Source organism: Oryctolagus cuniculus, chromosome 8, assembly GCF_051225735.1.
Source record: "Oryctolagus cuniculus isolate XC-2025 breed Fujian yellow rabbit chromosome 8, ASM5122573v1, whole genome shotgun sequence".
Taxonomy (NCBI): Eukaryota; Metazoa; Chordata; class Mammalia; order Lagomorpha; family Leporidae; genus Oryctolagus; species Oryctolagus cuniculus.
Genome location: NC_142874.1, coordinates 62,316,952 through 62,336,654, shown reverse-complemented (window position 1 = coordinate 62,336,654; position 19,703 = coordinate 62,316,952). Strand labels below are relative to the sequence as shown.

Sequence of the window (19,703 nt, the reverse complement as noted above, 5' to 3'; positions counted from 1 at the left end):
ATGGCTCAAGAGCTTGAGGCCCTGACACTCACATGCAAGATCAGAATGGAAGTCTAGGCTCCTGGCTTCAGGGCTGCCCAGCCCTGGCTGTTCGGAACATTTGGCCAGCAAACCATGGACAGAAGGATAGAAAATCAATTTCTTTCTCTTTCTGTCTCTCTATCTGTCTCTCTCTCTCTCTCTCTTTCTCTTTCTCTCTCTCTCAGATGAAAATAAATGTGTAAAAATTTAAAAAAGAGAAAAGAAACTTCCTATTGGGGCATACTTCTAGATTTTCTTCAATTAGACAGTAGAAAATTTCTAAATGTTTATATGACTGAAACTTCAGAAGGTCTCATTCTGAAACTTCAAATTAGAATGACCCAGTTTTGTTGATTAAGCATAATTTATCTAGATCCTTTTATAGAGAAATTATCAACTAATAATAGATGAGTAACACTAGATTGTACAAGACACTTTATGGAGTTTTAATTTGTATATATTTCCTCATTTGATTGCTCCCAAAATTTCCGAAAACATGTTTTGTGGCTATATTTATACCAACAAGAAAACTACAGGTCATTCACATGGTTAGCTGATGTGATGGGGACTTCATCAGGGGATTCTGACATGCAGGACACTTCAAAGTAGATCCTTATCTTCCCAGGAACCTCATCTTTGCTCAAGAGACATGATCTGGTGGGAGTCCCTTTAACTTTGGGGCTAGAGAATAAGGAAAAGTTCTCTTGACTGGGGAACCTGAAGTGATACTATCGCCTTTACCTTTAGCATGGAGAAGGCCCCTTTTACTTGGGAATGTGATATAGCGAGGACGCTGTCGACCTTGACACACCATCTGATGTGAAGCCATTTATTATTAACTCTTAGCTTAGAGGTCACTCCTGTTTCCAAGGGAATCTGCCGTGTTGTGCTTCTGTTTCACTGGGGGTGCATGACATGCAAGGGACTCCTTCCCTGGGGGATGAAGAGGGCTGCTGAGAGTCCAGTGATGGCAAGGAGACTACATTACAGTCCTCACTTCCCAGCTAAGCATAAGCGCCTTCTCCTGACCTCCTGGCAGGTAGTAGCCAGAACCTGCTACTGTGCACCACCTATATCTTTGACATTTCCTACAGTGAACACGTGCCTAGCACCACATTTACCACCTGGTAAGAATACAATCCACCATCTACCCAGGAGGGCCTCCTTGCTCTAATCATGCTTTGTATCTGAGGGGTGACGAGGATGAGGGGCTGACCTCAGAAGCCTAAGCAATCGGGGCCATCCCCTATTAGAAGGACCCACAAAACGTTGTTGATCAGCTAAATAGATGGGGATCAGGTCTGGACAGATCCTGATATTTGGACCTCACAGGGGCTGTCAGGAAGGACAGATGATTCCCAAAGATCAAGGATGAGGACAGGAGTGAGACATCCACCAAGTACCACACTGACTTCTCAGCCTCTTGGAAAGCCCAGGTTCCATACTGGTTGCTCCCTGTCCCCTCCTCTACTCAACTCCAAGAGCTGTGTTGTCACAAATTGAAGATCAACACTTTCTGTGCAGGAGCAGAACCAGGTGGGTCCTAGAAATACAATTTGGGACATGCTCAATCTGACTTGCCCAAATGGTAAAATTAGAAACTTGCCAGGGGATTCCAATTCAATCCCATCAAGGTGGCATGTACCAATGCCATCGCACTAGTCCAAGTGATTAATTTCAGTTCACAATTGATCACACTGAAAGGTCTAAGTGTCAAAGGGATCAAACAAACAAGAATAGTGTCTGCTAATACTAACTGATAGGATCAAAAAGGGAGAGAATGATCCAACATGGGAAACAGGATATACAGCAGACTCATAGAATGGCAGATGTCCTAAACAGCACTCTGGCCTCAAAATCAGCCCTTAAGGCATTTGGATCTGGCTGAAGAGCCCATGAGAGTATTTTAGGCATGGAAAGACAAGACACCCTGGGGAAAAAAAAAAAAAAACACCTAAATGAAAGATCTCTGTGAGTGAGATCCCAGTGGAAAGAACAGGCCATCAAAGAAGGAGGTACCTTTCTCTGAAGGGAGGAGAGAACTTCCACTTTGAATATGATCTTGTCTAAATAAGATTGGAGTAAGCAAACTCAAAAGATTTCCATAGCCTTGATAGCCTTGGCAACTCATGACAAGAGCCTAAGTTGATTACTGATGCCATAAATAAGAGTGTCAATTTGCTAAGTCAACAGGAGTCACTGTGCACTTACTCCTCATGTAGGATCTCTGTCCTTAATGTGTTGTCCAATGTGAAGTAATGCTATAACTAGTGCTCAAATGGTATTTTACACTTTGTGTTTCTGTGTGGGTCCAAACTCTTGAAATCTTTACTTAATATATACTAAATTGATCTTCTGTATATAAAGATAATTGAAAATAAATCTTGATGTGAATGGAATAGGGAAGGGAGCGGGAGATGGGAGGATTGTAGGTAGGAGGGAAGTTATGAGTGGGAAAGCCAGTGTAATCCATAAACTGTACTTTGGAAATTTATATTTATTAAATAAAAGTTAAAAATACATTTTTAATACAACAAAATATTTATAAGTGGGTGCTAGGTTCACGACTTAGCTGGGCAAGTGGCGGGTGGGAAGTACCACTCTTACCCTTGCCTTCTCAGAGAACTGTTAGTGAGACTTGTGTTGACTTCCTTATGCTCCCTAGTGTGTTGGCTTATATTTTGAGAAAGAAAGGAAGAAAGGAAGAGAGAGAGGGAGGGAGAGAGAAAGAAGGAAGGAAGGAAGGAAGGAAGGAAGGAAGGAAGGAAGGAAGGAAGGGAAAGAGAGAGAGAGAGAAAGAAAGAAAGACAGAAAGAAAGAAAGAAAAGAAATAATGGAGGGAGGTGGGAGGGAGCGAGGGAGGGAATGAAGGAAGGAAAGAAGGAAGAAAGACAGACTTGCTCCTACATTTTCATGCTTATCTTGATTAAAGATATTTCACAACATTATCAAGAAGTACCTTAGTGTTAATTTAACTTATTTTACAAATTTATTTATCCTTTAAAATACCTAGAGCTAATACTACACATAATACTACTCAACAATACTTATTGAGGATTATTGAAGTAAAAAGCACCATGGTAAGTTCTGTGAGGAATACAAAAACAAATGCGAGTGTCACACTAATCAGAATACTTTTAGTCCAATAAATGAAGAAAAGGCCTTGCTATGAAAATAATTAAAGTGGCAGGCATTTAGTCCAAAAGTTTAATGCTGGTTAAGATATTCACATCCCACACTGAAATGTTCAGATTTGAATATGATTCCAGGCACCTTATTCCAGCTTCTCTCTCTCTCTCTCACTGTTTCTAGCTTCCAAATAAAAATAATAATTATTATATTAAAATAGTGCACGAAATAAAGCACATTTTGACCTTTAGTTAATTCTTAGAATAAGTTATTATTTTCAGAAATCAATCAATCTGAAGAAAAGAATTGTTTTGCTTTTTTTTTTTTTTTTTTTGTGAGTCACTAGCTCTATTCAATTGCACATACCTGGTGTGTCTGGTCTACAGAGGCTAATCATCATGTAATAGTTTTTATGCTTTTTGATGGGAGGTTAGTTGGTGCTTTGAGGCAAAGCTGAATGAGTTTCCAATAGCCTGCACAAAATTACAAGAAATACAGACACACAGTGCCTGAGGTTATTCTCAAATGAAGTTAGATTTGAATTGCATCCAATATCCTTTATTACAATGTGTAGATGCTCTAGGTAAATACAATAGGTTCTCTTTGCCTCTGTAGCTTCAGCTCCTGTTATTGTGTTTAAATATAATTTCTATAATGTTAACTTCATTGAAAAAACTTCACTAATAGCATTTTTCTATAATAATCTAATGGAAACTGGTTTGTAGAGCAAAACAAGGAATTCAATGAAGTAACTATTGAATAATAAACAATTTTAAAAATTGATTTATTTATTTGAAAGACAGAGTTACAGAAAGAGAAAGGGAGAGATCTTCTATCAAGTGGCTCACTTCTCAAATGACAGCAATGGCCACGTCTGGGTCAGGGAGAAGCTTGGAGCCTATTACTCCATCTGGATTTCCACATGAGTGGCAGGGGCCCAAGCACTTGGGCCATCTTCCGCTGCTTTACCAGGTAGTTTAGCAGGGAGATCGGAAGTGGAGCGGCCAGGACTCGAATGAGCACCCACATGGGATGCTACACCACAACACCAGTGCCTAAATAGTAAAATTTTGCCAATTGAGATTGCTGTCATAAAGTATGTAAATTGTTTATTTTAAAACATATCATTCTGACACTAAATTAAAAGCATAAACAAGTTAGAAGAATAATAAATCATCTGCAGAGAATAAGGTGTTTTGAAAGATGACATTACATCACTTTTATCTCAATATAAATAAAAAGACTACATTTACTTTGAATTTTAAACCATCACTACATACTCACATACAGTTTCTCATTGTTCTAATAGGAAGTTCATGCAGTGGTAGGCTAATGTAATAAAAAAAAATCACAGTTATTGATTTAAGAGAAGTTTGTATTTGACCATAGCTTTGTGAGCTCTCAGCCATATAATTTTGATTAAATTGCACAATTTGCATTTCCAGTTCCATTTTTGGAAAGCAGTAATAATATCAATTCTCTTTGAAGATCTGTAAGTAGATTACAAACTATCTGTATGAATCCCCAGGCCATGTTTCTCTATAAACCAAAGATTGTTATTTGGTAGCATTCTTATACTGGTTTTAGCTGACAAAACACACTAAAATGTAATATATATGGATTTGTTTAAACATAATCCACAATAGTATCTTTTGTTTATGACAACTGGTTTCTCGTCAATTAGTGTGAATTAATAAGGGTTACTGCATTACTACACGGTGAAATGCAAATTTACATCTTAAGTGAACATTTCTGGAGACTTCAAATCAAACAATATTAACCCACATGTACCTCATCTATGAAAACTGAATCTGCTCTGAAGTACAGCAAACTAGAATATGAACTAATTGTGGTCATGGCAAATACTTTATCAGTGACTTCTGGGGAGAAGACAAATTCTATGAAGTAACTGAGAAATATGACTTTATTTTCTTTAAGAATTGTTATCAAATAATACAAAGTAGACCCTATGAACTGCAACATTACCCATTTCTATCGCTCTGGTCAATTTTCCCATGATGCAATTCTCACACAGTCTGAGGAATTAAAAACAACCCCTACCATTGGCTGTCATCTCAGACCTGCAGCATGATCCATCTTCCTCCTCAATCGCTATCGTATTTTCCTCTGATTTCAGTGACAAAATACAAGTATTTAGAAGAAAACTTTCTAATATAGCTACTCATCTATCAACCACTCTCCATCTGTTCCAAATCCCTTCTCACCTTAAGCACACACATTGCTTTTTTCTTGTCACAATAGATTAGCGGCCGTCACTCTAATCTGAAACCCATCAGACCACTTGTATACTGCATCAGGTCTTCTTTAGTCCAATTCAAGGAATCCCTCAATTAACAACTCTCACTTTACCTTGAATTACAGATTTTGCTCTCCCTTCATCCTGTGTTACCTTTTAACCTTCCAGCATAAACCCCGATAGCCACTGAATGAAGGGCTTTCCAAGCTCACTGTCTAAACATATTTTCTTTGAACTTACATCAAATGCATTCTAATCAGTTTTTAAATACTGTCGCTTTATTAACATTAAGCTTGATGAGATTTATCAACACTTCATTCTACCAAATTTACTAGTCAGCTCTGACTTTTCATTGCTTTCGGTATCTACATTTGGCAAAATTTATTGTTCTCTCTTTACAGTTATTTCTTCCCTGGGCTTCTCAGGCATAATAAGCTCCTAATTTTGTTTAATGGCAAGGATTCTCTCTGTCTCATCTTTGATATGGTTCTCCTCTTCATGACTATCTCTATATAGTAAAGTGCCCAGAGATCTGCACACGCACACACTAAAGTTAGATGATCTTGTCCTGTATATTGACGTTAATTCTACTGATTAACTATGACTCTGAATTGTAAACCCTCTTTCATGATACCCACATTTTCATTTAGAATGCTTATTGAACATTGGTAATTGGATTTCAAATGAGTATCTCATTATAATGTTTGACTCTTTCAATTTACCTCTCCCCAATTCTTCAAAAATTTCATTAGTTGCTATGGACATAATGTTAGAAATCATCCTCACTTTGTTAACTTCCTTGACAACACAATCCAGACTTTTTTACAGGACTGAAAATATTCCAAAGAGAAACATGATTCATAACCTCTAAAAATTATCCAACTAATGAACATTTTTACTTACCTGTTGTCCTAATTAGGTTTCCAAATGGATGTCTCTTATTTCTATTTTGTCTTCTTATGGTTAACTGTCCATGAAAGACCAAGAATCATTGTTTTGAAACAAATCAAAGCATGTAATTTTCCTAGTCAAATCTTCCACACTTTAGGATAAAATGCATTTTTTTTCATTTTCATTTTTGCTGTCCTATCTGATCTGACCCTAGATTACTCTTTGACCTCATCTTCTGTCAATCCTCCCTTTGCTCATTCAGTTTCATAACAACACTTTCTGCTTTTCTGGACTATACCAAGCCTTTTATCTTTAGTGAATCTCCTCTGTTTGAAATGTTGTCCCAAAGTTATGAAATGGCTTATTGCCTCCTTTTCTGCAGGGCTCAATATAACTTTATTAATTCCTAATTGTGCATTACCTACATTGTTTCTTAGACGATTTGATAATTTTCTATATAACACGTATTATTTCTAAAACATTTTATATATTTATGTTGACTTGTTTATATGCTTTATTCCTCTAAAACGTATCTTTATGATTAGTTTTGTTAAATTCACATAATATTATATCTCCAGAACTGAGAGCAATGCCTGAAAAGAGTGGTTACTCATAAAATATTTATTAAATAAATTAATAAGTGAAAACAAACTGGAAGATAAGCAGGAAGGAAAGCTGGGTGGTTGTAAATTGACTTAGGGATTAAACAAAGAAAAATTAACTGAAGCAATAAGAGGTTATGTAATATGTTTAATGATGTGCAATTGTCTGCTATTATGATTAATTTAATACAAAATCTGTGCAATTACAAATCTGCTTTCATTTCACTTTGTCTGTCTCTCCAAATTAGTGTGCTTACAGTTAGTGACAGAAATCTCTTTTGCTTTGCATCCCATGGAAAACTTTTGTATTCATAAAATCTGTTTAAAAGAAAATATACTATAGGGCTACGGTCTGGAATAGCAGGTAAAGCCACCACCTGCAATGCCAGCATCCTATATGGGTGCCAGTTCAAGACCCAGTCTTTCCACTTCCAATCCAGCTCCCTGCTGATGGTATGCAGGAGCAGAAGATGCCACAAGTGCTCGGGCCCCTGTACCCAAGTGGGAGACCTGGATGAAACTTCTGGACCCTGGTTTCAGCTTGGCCCAGCCCATTTGGAGAATGAACCAGCAGCTGGAAGATCTCTCTCTCTCTCAATCTCTCTCTTTCTCTCTCTCTCTCTCTTTCTCTCTGTGTAACCCTTTCAAATAAACAAATAAATATTTAAAGAAAAGAAAATATACTAAACTTGAAATGGAGAACTGATCACAGACATATAACAAAGTAGTGATGGGTAAATTTGAAAAGGTGGAAGTATGATATATTCCCTTCAGACATTAATGTGGATATGTATGCTTGCAATCATGCAATACACTAATTAAATCAAATATCATGTGTAAGAAGAACTTGTCCTGTACTGACAGCTATCCTGAATCATATATTAGCCCTCTCAGAGTAATATTGAAGCATCTCTATTTGCTTTGCTTATAATATCTGTTCACTATAAAGAATTGTTCCACTGGGGAATAATTTCATAAGCCATATGTAATTCAATGTGAAATTACTTGCAATAATCTATTTTAATTACATTTCATGCTATGTAAGCTTACCTTTAACTTTTCAAAAAAATTCAGTAAATAAAAATCTGTTTTCAAATTGAATTATATGACCAGTTACTTTTTTGCTAAAAGTATTCAATATCACAAAATAAATGTTTGTTGGGGGCTGGCACCTGGCTCACTTGGTTAATCCTCCATCTCAGCACTGGCATCCCATACGGGCACCAGGTTCTAGTCCCGGTTGCTCCTCTTCCAGTCCAGCTCTCTGCTGTGGCTCAGGAGGGCCGTGGAGGATGGCCCGAGTGCTTGGGCCCCTGCACCCACATGGGAGACCATGAAGAAACACCTGGCTCCTGGCTTCGGAACGGTGCAGCGTTGGTCGTAGCAACCATTTGGGGAGTGAACCAATGAAAGAAAGACCTTTCTCTCTGTCTCTCTCTCTCACTGTCTATAACTCTACCTGTCAAATAAATAAATGTTTGAAATATTTTTTTAAAAATAAAATATTTTGTATGTCCTTTAATCCATAATGAAGCTATTTTCTTTATAAATGTTCAAACATGGACTTTTAAGAGTTCATATGTGATCAAAATATGTGACTGTTTACTTTCCAGTTCAATGTTCAAAAGTGGTAACCATAATAGCAGCAATATTTCATTGTACATGTGCTACCTCTGCCTTTCAAATTAATAAATAAATAAATCCTAAAATAAAGGTATCATTCTTTCTATTCCAAGCATATTTTCCCTGGTGGTATATCTCCTAGGCCCATCTATGTTGTGGCAAATGGCAAAACCCCCTTAGTAGTCCATTGTATGGGTGCCAGGTTTTCTTTCTCTTCCTCCCTCCCTCTCTCTCTCTTTCTCTCTCTCTCTTTCTTTCTTTCTCTCTCTCTTTCTTTCTCTCTCTCTCTCTTTCTTTTCACCAGTTTTATTTTTTTTTCTTTAACCATTCATACATCAGTAAACATTCAGGCTTTTCCACACTGGTAATCTTTACCATGGTTTATTGCCACCAGCTGTGTCTTTTCACACTTTAATAAACTCGTAATAAAATATAATATTTGACTCAGGAAATATATGTAATTTTTAGAACAAAAATCATTTTATGTTGATTTTTTTATTTGTATACTCTTCAGGGCTTAAATTTATCAAGATAGAGAATTCCTGTTGTAATCTTCAATCTTTTCAACATTTTTGACAGAATTCCTTAGCTAAAAAAGCAATGATATGTAGGCAAACTTGTAATTGGCATGTTTGGGCTCTTGATGGATTCGTTGTCATGAAAAGGAGACCTCACCACCATTGGCATCTAATTTTTGTACTTCAATTTATTTCTTTATTTGTTCGTTGATTATTCAGATTTTTAGTGATATCATAATTTCCTACATGTCTTCCATGAAGGTAGGAATTGCATCAAGATGTCTTTCTCCCCATATTTGCTGTGCCCCGGTCAGTCAGGCACAGAACTGGATGCAACTGGCTCTCTCTCACAGGCTCACATTTTTCACCCTACCTACTCTAGCTTATTTTTATGCCTAAAGATAGTGTTCTTCCCATGTACTTATGTCAAACATCATTAATCCTCTAGCTAGAGTATTTACATAACTGTATAAAATAGTGATCAATGAATATGAGAGTAAAGACAAAAATAATTCCTCAGAAAGCCAGAGTTCTCTGGAAAGAATTATTAAAAATAAACCTCTAAAAGATATTGGATTATGATTCATAAACTTGAATTTTTTGTGTTTTTTTGATAGCCTACTATCTTTAGATACATTACCCCTGTGACTCTTGAAGTAATGAGTGCATTTCAAAAAATATCACTGAAAATCATAGATTACACAATGTGAAGAAGCAAAAGGGCTCAGTGAATTCACATAGAACATTAAGACCTGAGTCATATATCAGAAAATTGGCAAATAAATACTTTTATGTGTTTCAGCCTCAAATCAATTATTTAGGAGCTGTTCATGGAAGTTGCTTTATAAAGAGTTATTTTTGGTAGAATGATTTGTATTAAAACAATAAAATATCTCTCTTCCCCTCCTATATGCTATCTTGAAAATGGTTAATATGGTTTGAGAAATTTTCAGAATTTAAAAAGTAGTATAACTTCGAAGCTTTAAATTTATTTGTCATTTAAATATGAGAGATTTAACATTTTATCCATGTAAAGCTTTGCTCTATTTCAAACTCAGTCTTGCCTTAGCCTGGACAAATGGCAGTAGAGCATGGGAATAAAATTTTTCTTATTTTTCCACTTTGCTCTTACATATTCACCCAATTCTCTGCTACTTTTAAATTTACCATGTCAGAATAAGGAGAGGAAAGGACATTAAAATTCTTAATTAACACATATAGTTTACAATCAGCAATAGTGTTTTCTGGAAGGTAAGATGTGTATACCTTATTCTTCTGTGGGGCATGAATAGCTATTTTATTTATTTATTTGACAGGCAGAGTTAGTGAGAGAGAGAGAGAGAGAGAGAGAGAAAGAGAGAGAGAAAGGTCTCCCTTTTCCATTGGTTCGCCCCCAAGGGACCACTGCGGCCAGCACGTCACGGCCGGCTCGCTGCGCAGATCTGAAGCCAGGAGCCAGGTGTTTCCTCGTGGTCTCCCATGTGGGGGCAGGGCCCAAGCACTTGGACCATCCTCCACTGCACTCCAGGGCCACAGCAGAGAGCTGGACTGGAAGAGGAGCAACCGGGACAGAATCCTGCACCCCGAACGGGACTAGAACCCGGGGTGCTGGCACCAGAGGCGGAGGATTAGCCTCGTGAGTCATGGCGCCGGCAATGAATAGCTGTTAATTATGAAAACACTGCACATTGGGGCATGTCAACTCTACTTCCGCATTTATTTGATTTGGTCCCTGATAGCCACCTTCATCATCTGATGTGAGAACTGTACAATTCATCTTATGATCAGCAAGTTATTCCAAATACTTCTCTTACATTTGATTCTTTCAAGACAAGCTACGTCTAACTACCAATTCATGTGTTCTTGTCTAACCAAGCCAGATTTTTTATACAAACCCAATTTTCATTGTAACTCAATCTGCTTAGGGCATTCTAGACAAACTCAAATGTTTAATGTGGTATAGGAATGAGTCAGATGTCAAGCCTTCAGTCATCCTAGAAGTGTTTCACACTGTTACAGTCTTCTTCAGTTGACACTCAGAGACAGGAGCACTGGCTACATTATCCCTCAGTAAAAAATTTCCTCCAAAAATGTCCCTTTATAAGTAGAAATTCAGGAAACAAATTATGGCCAAAATAGTTTCAATAGAAATATTATAATTTATTGGGATATAAATATCATTATTGGATAAAATAGTATATATTATTTTGGGTCTTTACAATATTTGTTGAAATTCTGAGATTATTGAAGGAATCATATCAAACATCTAGTTAATTTGGTATTACTATTAATTTTGTATTTTTTGTAATTTGTAATTACCATTAATTTGGTATTACTATTAATAATTTATACTTTACCTGCATGTAACCAAATCATTTGCCAGATCCAGTTATGGCATCATGGAAATCCACCAGGATAAGCATCAAATGACTCCCAGAGATAAAGATATTTTTGAAACTTATGTGAATATTACTTCAGAAGCTTGATAAAATTAAACTATACCTTTATTTGTAAGAATAGACATGGTAACAAAATATTGTGAGAAAATAATTGGTTTGTTACTCAAATTTTCTGAATAATGAAGTAGCTCTAAAATTTTAACACATGGTTTTTATTATGGTAAGTCATGTGAATGACTTTTTAGTACTACTGTCATAAGCCATTTATACTGGCTTATTCATCAAGCATAGACATCAGATTATTTTAAGCTTATATCCACTAGGTAGTAAATTATTTTCTAAACATTTTTTATTCAAAATAAAATATGCATAATATGACTATATTTTATCTGTGTATGCATGAGAGAAGAGAAGAGAAGGTGAAAGAGAGAGAGAGACACATCAATTCTGAATGGTTGAATTAAAATATCTGGTACTTAGAGTATTTAATAAATGTCTAATTAAAATATATTTTATATTAAAATATTGTATTGGTGAAATAATCTTTCATTTGAGAAATTTTTTGTAGTCCATCAGTTCAGGTTATGTCATCTTCTGCAAACTTTAATATAATATACTTTATTGATTTTTCAAACATGTCTCTGTGTATAGGCTCCATGATTAACAGATATCTAGCAATTCATAATTTAATGCCTTCTCATCAAATTATCTAATAGATAAGAAACATTTTTCATTAAGTTTCACCCATAATTTATTGTTAAATATTGTTTGTATAGTTGTATTAGAGAAAAATAAGATAGATTTGACAAAGTGAGATATATAATAGATGGAAATTCAAAAGGCCTGATTCCTTAAATCCTTTCTTAAAAACTGACCAAAGAGTCACATTTAACTCAAAGCTAATTAATAAAAGTAGTAAATATATCAATCAACAAACTCCTCTAATAAAAAAAGGAAAATAATAAGTGTGAGGAAAATAGAATCCAGTTAGAATGAGTTTTCTTAATATAACGTTGAGGATTTTGATTAATTGATTTTGAATAGTATCAATTCCTTTTCTACACATTGTTAGCCTGAATTTGAGTCTTTTTGCATGAAATCTTTAGAAAAAAGTGAAATATAATTCTATGGTGATATTTAAGCTATTTACTAGAAGTTTGCACTTATTATATCTTTATGTTTATGAGATAATGTTTTTGAGATAATGTTTTTTCCTTTTTATGATAACTAATATTTAAGATTTTATAAAAATACCTGGTTTGTACTATGTCTACAAATTTTTAAAAGCTACTCTTAGCTTCTATGTACGTATACAGATTAATAGATAAATCTATATCTCTTACAAAAAATAAATAATAATTCTGTAAATTGTACCTCCATATACAATTTTTCTCTCAGAGAAATATCCAGCAATTTTCCAAAATATAATTTTATTGTTCTAATGTTTTAAATAAAATCATATAAGTGTTCAATTTCTTTTTTTATTTTATCTAAGTTATACAATATTCTTATATTTCATATACACAGATTTAGGACAATAGTCATATTTCCCCCCATTCTCCCTCCCACCCACGCTTCAACCCTTTTTCCTCCTCCCTCTCACATCACCACTCTTAATTTTTTCAAAGATCTATTTTCAGTTGACTTAATGATCATATAGTTAACACTACACTAAGTAAGCAGTTTCTACAAATAGCATGAATAAAAAGATAAGAAAATAGAAAAAAACACTGTTCCCCAGAGGAATCGACAAGGGCTGTAAACAATCATCATATATGAATATGCATATTCCACTCCAATACATTACATTTCAGGTACTATATTAATTACATTGGATCAGGGAAATCATATGATATCTCTCTTTTTGAGACTAGCTTATTTTACTAAGCATAATGGTTTGCAAGTATGTTGCAAACAGGATTTAATTTTTTTTTACAGCTGAGTAGTAATTAGTAGAGTATATATATATATATATATATATATCATAATTTCCTTACCCAGTCAACAGTTGATCGACATCTGTGTTGGCTCCATATCTTAGCTATGGTAACTTGTACTGCAATGAACATGGTGGTGCAGATAACTCTTTCATATACTGATTTAGTTTGTGTAAATTCCCAGGAATGGAACGGCTGAATCATATGGTAGGTCTATATTCAGATTTCTGTGGTATCCATATACTGCCTACCACAATTGCTCTACCAGGTTACATCTCCACCAGCATTAGACTTGAGCCATTCAATCTGGAGTGAGGTGAAACCTCTTTGTTGTTTTGATTTGCATTTCCCTGATGGCTAGTGATCCTGAGCAATTTTTCAAGTGTCTGTTGGCCACTTGGATTTCCTCTCTTGATAAATGTCTGTTCAAGGTGTTTGCCCATTTCTGTACTGAATTATTTTTGTTGTTGTTGAATACTTTGAGCCCTTTATATATCTTTGATGTTAACCCTTTATCAGTTGCATCATTTGAAAATATTTTCTCCCATTCTGTTGGTTGCCTTTTGAATTTGCTGAGCTTCTCAACTTGATATAATCCCATTTATGAATTTTGGCTTTGCTTGCTTGTGTTTCTGGGGTCTTTCTAAGAACTCTTTGCCTATGCCAATGTCTTGTAGAATCCCCCCAATATTTTCTGATAATTTGGTGATATTGGGTCATAGATTTAGGTCATTGATCAGTTTGAATGGATTTTGTGTAAGGAGTTAGGTATGGGTCTAATTTCAATCTTTTGCACATGGAGATCCAGTTTTCCCAGAAATATTTGTTAAAGAGACTGACTGACCTTGATCCAGGGATTGATTTTAGCTCCTTTGTCAAAGCTAACTTGGTTGTAGATTCGTGGATTGATTTCTAGAGTTTCTATTCTGTTTCATTGGTCTACCATGTCTAACAGACACTATCTGTTGTTTTAACAGTATCAGGCTGTTTTGATTATAACTGTCCTGTAGTATGTCATGAAATCTCTGGTATTATGATGCTTCTAGAATGGTTTTTGTTGATAAGATTTCTTTAACTATTCATACTCTCCTGTTTTTCCATATGAATTCCAGTACCTTTTTTTCTATACCTGAAAAAAATGTCCTTGGTATTTTGATTACAATTGCATTGAATCTGTAAATTGCTTTCAGTAGTACAGAAAATTTGATGATATTGATTCTTCAAAAACATGAACATGGAAGATTATTCATCTTTTTTATGTCTTCTTCTATTTCTTTCTTTAACACTTTATTATATTTATCATAGAGATCTTTGAAATCCTTAGTTAAGTTTATTCCAAGGTATTTATTTTTATAGCTATTATAAATCGGATTGATCTTATAAGTTATTTCTCAGTCATAGCATTCTCTGTGCACACAAAGGCTATTGATTTTCTGTGTTAATTTTATATCCTGCCACTTTACCAAACTATGTTGTGATTTCCCACAGTCTTTTGGTGGAGTCTTTCGGATCCCCCGTGTAAAGAATCACACCGTCTGAAAATAGGGAGTGTTTGACATCATTTTTCCCAATTTGTATCCCTTTGATTTCTTTTTCTTGCCTAATGGCTCTGGCTAAAACCTCCAGAATTATACCAAATAGCATTGGTGAGAGTGGGCATACTTATATTATTCCATATCTTAGGGAGAATGCTTCCAGCTTCTCCCCATCAAGTAGGATGCTTGCCATGGTTTTGTCATAAATTCTCTTGATTGTGTTGAACAATGTTCCTTCTATACACAATTTGCTTAAGGTTTTCATCATGAAAGGATGTTGTATTTTATCACACGCTTTCTTTGCATCAATTGAGATAATCATATGGTTTAGTTCTTCATTTTGCTTATGTGATGTGCACATTGATTGATTTGCAAATGTTGAACCATCCCTGCATACCAGGATAAATCCCATTTGGTCTAGTTGAATGATCTTTCTGATGTGTTCTTGCATTCAATTAGGCAGTATTTTCTTGAGTATTTTTGCATGTATGCTTATCAGGGCTACTCTCAATGCCTAGGTATTAGCCTGCAGTGTGTTCCATGCCACCATATGAACTGCACAAATGATCTGCATATTCCTAACTAGCACAGCAAGCATGTGGACCTGCTTCCGTTGATTGCCCAGACACCCAGCTACATGCTTCCACAGTCTCCTGGTTCAGAGGTTTCTGTTTGCCCTGCCAGCCTGCCCAATCAACAGAAAGGCAGATGTTCCCAGAGACAGTTCCACCTAGGTGTCTTGAGCCTGGGAGGCTGTGGGCACGTTACCATCTTTCCTGGTTGCTCAGCTGCCTCCCAGCCAGGCTCAAGGTCAGTGGGGGACTGGGGACTGTTCCCTCCACTAGAATCGCTGAATCACATGGATACATAAGAACTACCTGCCAAATGTTGTTCCGCCACTGCCAGCATTACTGCTGTGAAGGTGGTGTCCTGTCTCAGGCAGTTGCAACGTGCACACACAAAGGCTTTTGCAGCTGCCACACAGAACAAAAATAGTGCCTTCCCTTTCTCTGCCAGGCAGCAAGCACTGCTGTGGGGAAGTTGGAGCAAGACAAAAATCCCCTCTCTCCTTCTACTGCATCCATGGGCAACTGCTAGCCCCCATGGCTCCAGTACAGTCTCACACAACACTCTCCCTCTAGTTACATTGCCACGGGTTGCTGCAGTCCAGTCTCACTTCTGTCTCCAAGTTGCTGCCTGCTCCTGCTCTTGACCCCTGCAGTCCTGGGTGCTGCACCTACATTTGTGCTGTGTGTCTGCAACCTCCACATAGGTCCATGGGGGTTCTCCTCCTCTTGTAGGATTTTCAGTGCAATTTATAAGTGTACAGTTTCATACATCTTGATAAACTGAAACTTCCATCACTGCAAATTGGAAAATGTCATTGGGCTCATTCAAGCTACAGTCCTCTTCCACTTCAGAGGTAAACCCCTATAAATTCTGCCATGAATTATGTACCTTGAATAAAATAATGTACCTTGAAATTCCAATAATCGAATGCCTATAGTGATGATGATGTGTACCTGTGTATCTGTTTTCTTTTGTTTTACATAAAAGATTTGAGCTTTGTCCACACGATTGCTTATATCATTTGACTATTTTCTTATTATATTTGTGATGCGCAAGTATTTGTTAGAGTCTATTCATTCATTCTCCTAAGAAAGGATATTCAGATTGCTTTCAGAAAGAGCTCTTACAAGTATAGCTCTTACATGTATTGTCAAATAGGTTTTGTGTAAACATATGCTTTTGTTTCTGTTGGATGAATTCCTAGGAGTGAATATGCTGTGTTATAGGGTAGACATATGTTCCACTTTTCAAACAACAAATGCATCATTTTCCAAAGTGTTTGTATCATTTTTAGAGTTTTACAATAATAGACAAAAATCATTTTTCACATTTTTTTCTCGCTCTCTCTTTATACATAGTTAGTTTATTTTTTGTTTTAAAGTTGATATTTCTGGTGATCTGAAACAGCATATCATTGCATTTTGCACACATTTTTCTCTTCTCTAAGGGTGCTGAATACATTTTCATATTCTCTTCAGCCACTTGCAGTTTTTCTTTTGTAAAATATTTGTTCAAGACTTTTGCAGAATGTAGTGATTCTAACTTGTACTTCATATTCTGAAAACTCATCACTTTTTACACACATATAGGATAATTTCTCTAAGTCTGTGGCTTAAAGTTACATTATTCATGTTTTGAAGTTAAATAATTTTAGTGAAATCTATGATTTTTTCAATTTTATCCTAATTAATGGTCATTTCTTTGTTAAGAAATATATCCTACCATAATATTTCAAGACATTGTTTGTGTTTTCTGTATAGGTATATGTATCTGTATCTGTATATGTGTAGGTTTGACTTTGTTTTCTACTCTATCCTTGTTAAGTGCATGTCACAATGTTTGATTATAGCAACTGTGTAGATTTTTAAAAATACCTGTAAACTCTTTTCTTTTCAATTTTTGACTATTCTAGGTCCTTTGCATATCCAGAAGAATTTTAGAAATATCTTATATCCAATGCCATAGCTGAGAAAGCACTGGTGAGATCAGTTCCATTCACAATACATTATTTATTTAGAATAAAATTTAAATGCCTTTGAATAAGTTTAACCAAAGAGGTAAAATAATTATACAATTAACTTAGAAAACATTAAAGAAAGGAAAACAAGAAGACACATGAGAAATGGGAAAAATCTTCCATTTTCATAGACTGGAAGAATTAATATCATCAAAATGTCCATACTACTGAAAGCAATTTATAGATTCAATGTAATCCCAATCAAACTATCAATGGCATAATTCTCAGATCTAGAACAAATAGTGTTAAAATTCATATGAAAACACAATAAATTTTGAATAGTTAAAACAAACAAATAACTAAAACAAAGTTGGAGGAATCACAATATCAAATTTTAAGACATATTACAAGGCATTTGTAATCAAAACCACCTGGTACTAGAACAAAAATAGACATGTAGAACAAGGGAACAGAATAGAAATACTAGAAATCAATTGCGGCATCTACAGCCAACTAATATTTGACAAAAGAGCCAAAATTAATTCAAGGAGAAAGGGCAGACTCTTTAACAAATGGTTCTGGAAAAACTGAATCTCCACATGTAGAACTATGAAACAAGAAGCCTAACTTACACCTTATAGAGACATCAACTCAAAATGGATCCAGGATCTAAATTTACAACCTGACTTTGTCAAATTACTAGAGCAGAACATTGAGGAAATTCTGCAATATATTTGCATAGGCAAAGACTTCTTGGAAATGACCTCAATAAAAGCAAAAATAGACAAATGAGATTACATCAAGCAAAGAAATTTCTACACTGCAAAGGAAACAAAAAATAGGAAGAATGAATCAGCACATAGGAGATCACCCTGTTTGTCTTCTAAATAAAATTAAAATAAATAAATAAATAAATAAATATTTTAAAAAGGTTAAAAGCAAGGATATTGTATGTTTTCACTAAAAAGAAATGATAAGTCTTTCAGGAGATAGATATACGTATCCTACACTGAGTATCAAGCAGAGTATTCATGCATTGTAATATCAAATGACACCCCAGAAATATTTAAAATTTTAAATGTTAAGAACTGAATAAATATTATGAGATACAATTAACTCAAAAAAACAAGGATTAAATATGAAAATGTTAATTACCATGTGGTAAAGAGTTGTATCAGAAAACAAATATCAAGCAGTAACAATATTTTTTTTATTTTTGTTTCTTGTTTCTAGTGAACTGAGTATTATAAGAGCAATTTCCTCTACTTTTTTTAAAGATTTATTTATTTGAAAGAGTTTCACTGAGAGAGAAGGAGAGGCAGAGAGAGAGAGGGCCTCCATCTGTTGATTCACTCCCCAGTTGGCCACATGGCTAGAGATGCGCCAATCCAAAGCCAAGAGCCAGAAGCTTCTTCCATGTCTCCCACACAGATGCAGGGGCCCAAGGATTTGGGCCATCTTCTACTGTTTTCCTAGGCCACAGCAGAGAGCTGGATCAGAAGTGGAGTAGCCAGGACTCGAACCAGCACCCATATGGGATGCCGGCTTTACCCGTAACATCACAATGCTGGCCCCTTTTCTACATTGTTTGTGAAATATAAAGAGTGGGGGAAAGGCATTCTGTGAAGGCTTTGATCTGGCACTACCTCTATCTCAGGAGAGAAAAAGTCATTGAGTATAGTGGACTGAACAGTTGTGCAAAGAAATATTCCATGTTCTTATCCCTGGAATCTGGGAATGCAAGTAATAGCTTATGTGGCAGAGAGTATAATTGAAATGAGAATTATAGATGAAGGGATTTGTCCTGAATTATTCTGGAGGGTCTTTATTTCAATGGCAAATATCCTTGTAAGATTAAGGCAGAGAAAGATTTCACACACAGAGGAGGAGGAGTTAATGTGACTACATGAGAAGGATTAGACCAGCACAGCTGCGAATAAAGGAGTCCCAGTAGCTACTAGAAGCTATAAGAGGCATAGGATGGATTCTCCTCCGAGAACAGAGCGAGTGTGGCCCTACTGGGTTTTGAACTTCTAGTCTCCTGAATTGTGTTAAAATGCATTTATGCCATTTAAAGTTATCCACTTTGTGTTAATTTGTTGTCACATGTTAAGAAACTCAGACAATGGAAGGAATGAGAGCTCTCTGACAGTCATAGCAACTCCCTAGTAAACAATGAATGATTGATTCCCAAATTAAAGTAGAAGCTGAGTTCTCACATTAGACATCGAAACAAAGATTTTTGAAGGATGCTGCTGATGTTT

General features: G+C 35.6%; 1 pseudogene; it reads right to left on the bottom strand.

Moving 5' to 3' along the window:
* Nucleotides 1–19,703, bottom strand: part of LOC100348503 (large ribosomal subunit protein uL4 pseudogene) — a 90,299-nt pseudogene that overhangs the window by 56,803 nt on the left and 13,793 nt on the right.